Source organism: Lathyrus oleraceus, chromosome 4, assembly GCF_024323335.1.
Source record: "Lathyrus oleraceus cultivar Zhongwan6 chromosome 4, CAAS_Psat_ZW6_1.0, whole genome shotgun sequence".
NCBI lineage: Eukaryota > Viridiplantae > Streptophyta > Magnoliopsida > Fabales > Fabaceae > Lathyrus > Lathyrus oleraceus.
The window spans coordinates 11,389,271-11,399,409 of record NC_066582.1 but is presented as its reverse complement, the minus strand read 5'-3'; positions in this window follow the sequence as shown (position 1 = coordinate 11,399,409).

Genomic DNA, 10,139 nt, shown 5'->3' with positions numbered 1-10,139 from the left:
TGCATTAATTGAATGAAAACATCATTGTATTAAATGCTGCCAACAATGTCATCACTTCTCCCTTTGGCATGGGAGAAGGGTTTTAAACAAAGTGAACAATTATTCTGATCTATGGATGACCGTAGGAACATCTACAGCGACCCAATTGTGGCAGACACCACCAGGAATGATGAAATTGTTCAGATCCTCTGCATCCTCTTCCAAGATAGCAGCAGCTTCCTCAGGTTGATCGTCATGGATGAATCCTCCACTCTTGAACAAACCTTGCTCATTAAACGCCCCAGAATAGTAGCCAATGCCAGCCCGGGATCTATTGTCTTCAAGTTCAATCACCTTCCCTAAGCCAGCTACTGCACCACATTCAATGGCCAGCTTCGCATCTCAGGAATAAATCCATCAAAAGCACTCTGTCTGGTGATTCCTCCTCTGAGTTCACAATTCTCTTGCTCAAAATGGTCCATCAATCTGGCAGAGTTGACTCTGGTATAGTACCGGCAAAGTGCGTCTTCAAAATAAATGAAGATCGCAGGGTCAGACCACAGGACGGGTGACCGGAACAAAACACCTGCTTATGCAAATGATGCATGAAGTGCTTGTGCATATGCTTGGTTTTTATTTCAAAGGAACTCGAGGGTTTTATTTGCAAACTTTGAAATATTAGTCCTTTTTGATCATATACGAGAATATCTCATCAGATATATCAGGTGAATTTTTTTTCCGATTTTTTCTATGTTAGAATTTTTTTGCAAATAAACTCCTTTGAGTTCCTTGAAATTTTCTGTTTTTCTGATGATATGAATGCAGATGAATGCATGAATGCATGAATGCAAGAATCACACTCAAGGATCAAGCAAGTCACACCAAACAACAGTCGTGGGAAAGCTCATTGTATCCCTAATATCAATCATCCATTTTGGTGGATTTAGGTTTTCACCTTATCAACACCCAAGTTCCATTGATATTAACGGTACATGAACCGGCTCTAACATCCTTAATATCAACCATCCGTTTTGGTGGATTTAGGTTTGCACCTTATCAACGCCCAAGTTCCATTGATATTAACGATGTTTGAATGACTCAACCACGAATCACGGGTTTGCTGAGAGTCACGAGCATGGAGTCTCGGTTAAGAACCACCCAAAGGGAGTGTACTAGGGTTTAAACCTGCCAGACATGTTCTACCAGAGGTTCCCATAATCATCGTCCCATCTTTCGGATATTATCGAAGGAACGAATACTCGTATTCCAAAAATATTCTCAAGAAAGACTCTTATGAGTGTAGTATCGCGTAACAATCGCATCAGAACTGACATCTGAACGACCTCTGCACTACGTCCTAAAAATAGGCCAAGATGGGTTTGGTAAACTAAGGTCCTTGGCTTCTAAGGCACATGATTGAACGAATAATGCCTAACCACAAATAACTTGTGTGACATTATTAATCCAACATGACCTCCACCAAGTGAATGGACTCGCAAGTCAACTGGCTAAGGAATACTCCACACCAGTCAACGAGACTACGCCATTCTCCTATCCTAGAGTGCACTCGAGTTCGGGTATAGAACTCATCTCACAGAGATCACCAAAGCAAACAACAATTGTATATCAAGCAATTCAAACATTACAATCAATACAGTTATCCCAAATTGTACAAAAATATATCAAATAACACATAAACAGATATCATACAACAAGGGTGAAAAGTAGGCAATACCACCAGGGAAGGTCTAATGTTATCCCCAGCAGAGTCGCCACTTTTCTGTAGCGGTGTATTCGTCGCTATATGATTTATTGATTAAACCATAAGCTAAGTATACAAGGAATCGAGTCGCCACCGCACTTTTATTTATCCTAAGGAATGGTTAAAAAACGAACAAAAACCTAAGAAGTTTTACACGTAGAAAACCAATAAAAAGATCAGAGAATCTGGGTAAGGGGTAAATTACGCAATGGGAAGGTGTTAGGCACCCATCACGTCCTAGGTACTCCTAGGGAGCCCTTTTCACACTTGTTGTATAAAAATGTTTATTTGTTTTGACATATTGTGCAAACATGAATGGGATGATGAGAAAAAGATGTACAAGTTAGTTATTTTTGTGTTTGAACGGATGAACCTGTTGCCTACGTACCTTCCATCAAAGGTAAGGATCAAAATGCCGTAGTTCGGCTAAAAGATTTCCAAAAATTAGTGAGTTCATTTTAAAACACAAGCATTAAGGCTTTTCATTACCAATGGGAGAAAACTCAACCTGAATCAACAATCCACCATGCGAGGACGGCTTCGACGTACTAGAGGGGTTAACCATGTTTTCAGTACGGAAGTCTTACAATCGACTCACTAAGGATAAGGTAAGATTTACATCAACCACTATGGTAATTGAAACCTATGGCTAATGTGTGAAAACATATTAACAATGGACAAAGCCACAAAACAATTGAATGTGTGAAGTTAATTGATTATGAGTATTCACAAAATATGGTCAAGGTATGATTAAGATTGATTCAAAGAAGTGTTATGAAATGGAGTTTGAAAAGTCAAAGACTTAGGGTCCAGGTTTCTAATTTGAAAAGACATGAAGATGTTTGCACAACAAGTCAAAAGTTTTTTGAAAGCAAAGTGTGAGAAGGTTTAGGACAAAGAGGATATGGAGAAAGGAGTGTAAAACTTCTCAGAAGTTCACCTCTTGAAATCATATAGAAGATGATTCAAGTGTGTCCTTAGGAATGAGGCAACTGAACAATAACAAATAAAAGCAAGGTGATACCGGATGCCATCAATGGACTTATACCAATCTCACAAACAAAAGGCGGATACCGGATACCAATAAATGTGTTTACACCAATCTCCTAAAACAAAACAATGATACCGGATGCCAATCAATGGACTTACTCCAATCTCACATAGCAAAAGCGGATATCGGATACCAATAAATGGATTTACACCAATCTCCTAAAACAAAACAAGACCTGGATATCAGATGCCAATATATGGGCTTACTCCAATCTCCTCAAAGTAAAACAAAACCTAGATGTCGGATGCCAATCTGTCTGGACTTATACCAACCTCCAAAGGATGATCATAGGAATACAAATGCCAACAACATGGACTTATAATTGTATCCTCACATACAACAAACAAACAATGCACTAAGCAATGGACATGAGTAGCCAAGTGAAATGGTCTTACACTCTATCCCTTCCAAATCATAGGAACAATGGCCAATGAGTGGACTTACAGTTGTCCTCAATGGGTAAACCAAACATGGATCACAAAGATATGCAATGATGATCATGCAATAATGAACAATCAATGATGATAAGTGCACAAAGGCAAGCAAGCAAACATGTACAAATGCAACAAGCAATCAATCAAACAAAGTCATTTAGCACTCACTATAACCAAACAATTAGGCTCAATCAAAGGGTTAGACTAAAAAGTCAACTGGAATAGGGTAAATGGTGCTCTTAACCTTGACATTGAGAGCCAAGGTGAAGCAGATGAAAGGATATGAGGGGTGTGCCTCATCACTCTTATCCCTGGTCAGGGAGAGCATTGAATATCAGAAGGTGTGGGAGTTCAGAAAGCTGGAACTCTCTCCACAAGTTAAGGACTCGATAGATCTTGGGTTTTTACTCACTATGCATCAACACATGTGGTGTGAGCAAGGTGAGTGACTCACAAAATAGTAGGAGATAGGCTACATATCTCTTTTTCCTACCAATTGCCTCATATGAGGTCTTTACCTGCTTGGGGACAAAGTTAAACAATCACAAACATTGCCTCTTAAGGAGGACTTCAGACAGGTGCCTGGCTAGGTAACGAGCCAGGTCTTCCAGACTACATGGAAACAAGAGATTCTACCTCAATGCTTAAGCAAAGCAAAGTAATAGCAAGTTCTCAAAGGAACTAAAGCAACTATGGTACCTGAAATCAGTCAAATATAATCAGTATACCAATCACAAAGTCAAAACAGACAAGATAAGAGCCAACTGTCAACACAATCAATCACATGTGCCAAGCACAAACTCAAATCAAATGAGTTAGCATCCTACAAAACAAACCAAGTTAGTTCATGATAATCAAATAAACCAAAATCAATCAACTTGAATTAAACTCCTTAAAGCAATTGCTTCTTTAACCTGAAAACAAATTCAAATGTGAGAAGTAAACCCTTAGGCCAAAGCCTAGGGTCAAAAGAGGAGAAAAAATTTAAAATAGAACATGAAACTTGATCAAAATCAAGATTTATCAAATAAGAACAAACTCCAGTTGGTCCCATATCAAAACTATTCATCAATTGCATTTCATAAGCAAATCATGTCAAACTAGGCAAGTTAGAGACTCATTGATGTAAACAGAATGAACACAAGCATATCAATACCAAAATGGCTCAATAAATTCCAGGAAAAATCATGCTTAAATAGAACACATTCAATAAGCAACACACCAAATTTCATGTCAATTGGATGAAGGGAAGCAAGTCAATTAAAATCAACAAGTCAAAGCATGTTCAAGCAAGCTCATACAAGGCATCAAATGGTACATCAAGTTCAAACAAGCATAAAACAGCAACCAAACATGATAAATGAATGAGATCAAAGCCATGGCAAACTTCAAGATGTCTACAATACACATGCCAAATTTCAAGTCCATCCAATAATGCATGAGGATTTCACAAATCATATAAGTTGAACACTCCACAAAAGTTCACAAATGGATAAACAGCAAATAAAATCCCAATCAAATAGGAAATGGATCCAAAAAAATCCACAAAATATCATGGTCAAATTTAACATCTAGAAGTAATCACATGCAAAAATCCAGAGCAATTGGCATTCAATAAGCATGGAGACAAAATTCAAGAAGTTGGACAAAACATAGTGTGCCACACATTGTCACACTCATGAAGATCACATCATATCTCACAATCCAGAAACTCAAAAATAGAAAACTATATACCAAAATGACCAGGAATGAGTCTAGATCATGCATGTAAAATTTCACACATTTCCAATTAGGCATCATCATTTCATGCGAGAAATAGTAAGCATGGTGCAAGGCATGGTACACTAGAACAACCCTAGGCATTTAAAAAAATCTAACCGTGCACAAATTTATTAAAAATGTCCATAAAATAATAGACATGATGATGAACAAATCAAAAAAAGAATCATGAATTTTGGATGCGTATTTTTTGAGTTATCAATTTTTGAATGTGGAAAAGAAATTAAAAAATGCAAGATAAAGCTATACATGAATATACAAGGTACCACCTAAAAAAGTAAAACAAGGTAAATGGATTTGGCCTGGACGGGGATCGAACCCCTGCGCATCTCACACGGGCGCGTTTCAGCATGAAACGCCCCGTTTCACTAATTACGTGGCACGATGCCACTAGTAGCGTGGGCCAGAAACACGGAAATTCCATACAAACGAAGCAGGACGGATCTACGCGCGATCTGGGAAGGAAATTAGAACACATTCATCGTGTTCTTGATGTTCATCATGCTTATGAACAAAATCTTACAGAAATGCACAAACCATATATGGATCGAATCAGCGTTCAACATAGATCAACAATATAACCTTGATTTGTCCTAATTCTATGCATGGCAAGGGATTCGATCAAAAGAAGTTTTGCAATCAAACATTCAAATCCAGATATCTTGATCAATACTTGATGAAATGGCACGATTCAAGCTGCACTGTGTTCTACTAACTAAGATCTACCTAAACCATATGCTAATTTCAAGAATTGATAGATTTGGATTCCTACCTCTTGAAGATGCAGCTCTCGATTTCGTGTTCTTCAGGACTTGGAAGTTGAAAACAGATGGCCTGTGATGATTAGGAAGATGAATGGGAGCAATAATTCAGCTCAGCAATGCTTGAATCCAGTGAAATTCGCAACTGCCATGGGAACCTTCAATGTGCACCAGTGGTGATTTAGCAAGGTTCTTCGCGATTTCTCCTTCAACAGATGATCAACACTTCCTGCAAATCAATATCAGCACAAGAACAAGCAAAGAAGATGATGAATTTCGATGGAAAAAGTGCCAAAAGCTTGAGAAATTTTTGAGAGAATTTGAAGAATTTTGATTTAGATCTGAGATTATGATTGTGGATCCGATTTTCTGTTATGATTAGGAATATATACTCCTTGTTAATCCACTTGGTAAACATGATTAGCAACAAATGAAATGGATTAGTGAAAATGCACATGTTATGTAAAAATGCCAAAATGCCCCTTATGCAATTAGAACCAATGGAACAATGCAAAGCCAGTTGAAGCAAGTCACAAAACCTGTTTTGAAGTGATTGGCATTGGTTTGGAGTAAAAATCATGTGTATTTTTCAAATTCACTATTTTTCCCACCAAAATTTAAATGGTTCACTTGAAAAATGACCTTTTGATGTGAATATTTTTGATGAAATGTAATGATGCATTATGATAGCTCATGTCAAATGAAATTTGCTCAAAGAAACCTCACTCAATTTGGCCAAATGGTTCAAGAGTTATGCCTCCTTGAAGTTCAAGATTTTTTGAAAATGATTTGATTATAACTTGCCAACCATATATGAGAAATGAGTGTTCTTAGACTTTTTGGAAAGGAAAGAGTAAGATCTTCAACTTTCATGTTGGACAAAATTTGATTTGAAGCTTTCTTGGACATGTAATCTTGAGGAGAAGAACTTTCCATTTTTGGCAGTTGAAAATTACAGGTCCTTGCTATTTTGGGAAACTTTTTGTCTGACCTCCAACTCCTCAATGATGATGTTTGAAATGCTAATTGAGACTTGTATGGACATGAATGATGCCTCTCCAACCATCTCACACCTTCAAATCCTTGATTAAATGCACAGTTGACCATAGTTGACTTTGCTAGGGTTTTGGTTGACTGAGCCATGTTCTGATGACTTTCAAGCCTCTTTCTCTTGAGATCTTGATACCAAATGATACCATAACTCATATGAATCTTTTATGAATGATCATGGTGCCCAAATTCTTCAAGAATGGTCACCATCTATGGCTCAATGGCTGATTTTGATTGGCTTGACCTATTTTGCTTCATCTGCAAGTAACAAGGTTAGATGACAATTTTTTTGTACTTTTGGTTAGTAAACAAATGAAAAGCAATGATATACACATGCAAAACATGCTTGGTGATCAAGAACCATACTCCTAAGATAACCCACCCACAAGAAAGAAGGCAAGGTGCACAATGATCCTTGAGGCAATGATGTGATATGATATGATGCCATGAGGGATCTTAGGGAAAAAATTGGGGTCTTACAACGTGAACTGTATAATTTTCCGAAACAAAGCAAGATTGGTGGGTCAAGGTACAATTAAGAAGAAGGAATCGACTTTGAAGAAACATTCACTCTGGTTGCAAGGTTAGAAGCTATTCGTTTATTACTTGCTTCTACTTGTTCGTTAAATTTTAAGTTATTCCAAATGGACTTCAAGAGAACCTTCTTGAATGAATACATCAATGAGGAAGTCTATGTCAAACAACCCCCCAGTTTTTAAGACTTGAAGAATCCTTCACATGTCATCAAGTTGAAATGGACTCTTTATGGCTTAAAGCAAGCACCAAGAGCATGATATGATAGACTTAGCAACCTTCTATGTGAAAGAGGATTTAAAAAAGGTAAAGTTGATAATACTTTGTTTATTAAGAAAATTAAAAATCATACTTTATTGGTTCAAGTCTACATTGATGACATCATATTTGGTTCAATAAACAAATAACTATGTGAAGAAATTTCATTGATGAGGAAAGGAGAGTTCGAGATGTCTATGATCGGTAAGATGAACTATTTTCTTGGACTTCAAATTAAGAAACTAAATATAGGCATCTTAATCAACCAATCCAAGTATTGAAAAGAGTTTTTGACACGATTTGATATGGACAATTGCAAAGCAATGGCTACTCCAATGAGTTCTGGAACATATGTAAATCAATATGAATCCTGTGTTTCAATTGATATCACTAAACATAGAGGTTTGATTGGATCATTATAATATTTGATGGCAATTTGTTCTGAAATTATGTTTAACATTTGTCTTTGTCCATGGATTCAAGTAAATCCAAAGGATTAACATCTTGCCTCCGTCAAGAGAATCATGAAGTACCTCAAAGGAACAGAAAACGTAGACTTATGGTATCCAAAAGATAGTGTATGTGATTTAATTGGTTATTCTGACTCAGATTATACAGGTTATAAAACATACCAGAAAAGCGCAAGCGACATATGTCATATCCTAAGAAATGCTCTCGTATCATGGTTCTGCAAGAAGCAAGCATGTGTGGCTCTTAGTACAGCTAAAGCAAAATATATTGCTGCAGGAAGTTATTGTGCACAAATATATTGGTTAAAACAACAACTTTACAACTACTGCGTGAACCTTGGATACATTCCATTGAAATGTGATAATACAAGTGCAAACAACATAACTAAAAATCCAGTCATGCACTCAAGGACCAAACATATAGACATTCAACATCATTTCTTACAAGATCATGTGCTTAAGAGTGATGTTGAAGTAACATTCGTGGATACTCATAACTAATTGGCAGATGTTTTCACAAAACCACTAGCAAAAGAGCCATTCTTCAATATTATAAGAGAATTTGGAATATTGGATAAACATGATGTTTGATCATAACACAAAGGAAGTTCTATAATCATTCATTCGATAACATGCATACTCTTTAAATTTGTATCAAGGTCTTTTCCCCTTCCTTTTTGCTAATGACAAAGGGGAGAAGATGTATGTATATTTGTACTTGTCTCTAACATTTGCAGCAACAACAAAGTCTTCAAATTCTTGATTGATCAATGGGGGGCATTTATCAAGGGGGAGTTACCAATGTTAAGGGGAACACTTGCTAAAGAGCTTTTCAAATACTCTAAGAGATTCAAGAATTTCAAGTTTCAATTGTTGTCATCATAAAAAATGGCGAGATTGTGAAGTCAAGCTTCTCCAACTTTGTGTTTTGATGAAGACAAATATACTATCTCTAGTTCATGTGCATTATCAAAGGATGAGAAAAAGCTCCATAACTCAAGTTATGGTATCAAGACTTGTATCTCAAGCATCTTTATCAAGAAATTCTTGTAACTTAGGAGAATGATCACTTCATTCTTGTAAAAACTCAGATTTGTGTCTATAACTTGTTGTCCAGGATTGTTTGAAACAAGAGAGTGAAAAGGAGAGAATTGTTTTCCTTTTATACTTTGTAAAATCATAAGGGAGATTTCCCTATTGATTAAGTTAGTAACTTGTATATAGAGGTTAGGATTAAACTTGTATAAGATTCTAACACTAAGTAAAATCTCTTACATATGGTTAGGGGATTGAAGTACTCTCGGATTATGAGGGAAACCAAGATATATTGTCGGTGTTCTTTAATTTTCCGCATTTTACAACTTTCTAAACATCATCATACTATAAAGTTAAAATAACACTTCATTAAAACCAAAAATCGATCACAGTACTTAATTCACCCCCCCCCCTAGGTGCACTACACACTTACATAGTTTTCTATAGAAAGTCTTACGAAATCATTAACTTTAAATAGGGGGAATATGAATCATTAGGAGACGCATAAAAAAGATTCAAAAGGTTTCTAGTTGCGTGTCCTACACATAATCTAGATCATACCGAACAGATGTAAATGTTTGTTAATGGGCTTAGATTGAAGACTAAACAGTTAATTGATATGGTTGTTAGTGGCTCATCAAACATTACAACAACCAATGGTATCAAGAAAATTATCAAAGTCATAACTGCAAATGAACATCTTGAATTGTACAATAGATGCATGAATAATCCAGAAGGAGTTATTGATCTAAAAGTAGAAAATTAGAGTATAAGTTTAGAAGATCAAGTTGTAGCTAAAATTGAAAGGAGACTTAAGGCACTAAACATAGGTACTCATTAGGTAGCTCAAGACCAACAAGAACAAGAAGTTAGTTGTAAAATTTGTGGGGGTATTTATTTTTCTATGTACCTAGTAGCACATCTCCAAACAGTTGAAGAAGTTAATCATCACAAGTAGAACACCCCATATTCCAACACGTATAACCCAGGGTGGAACTATCATCCAAGATTTTCCTTTAATGATCA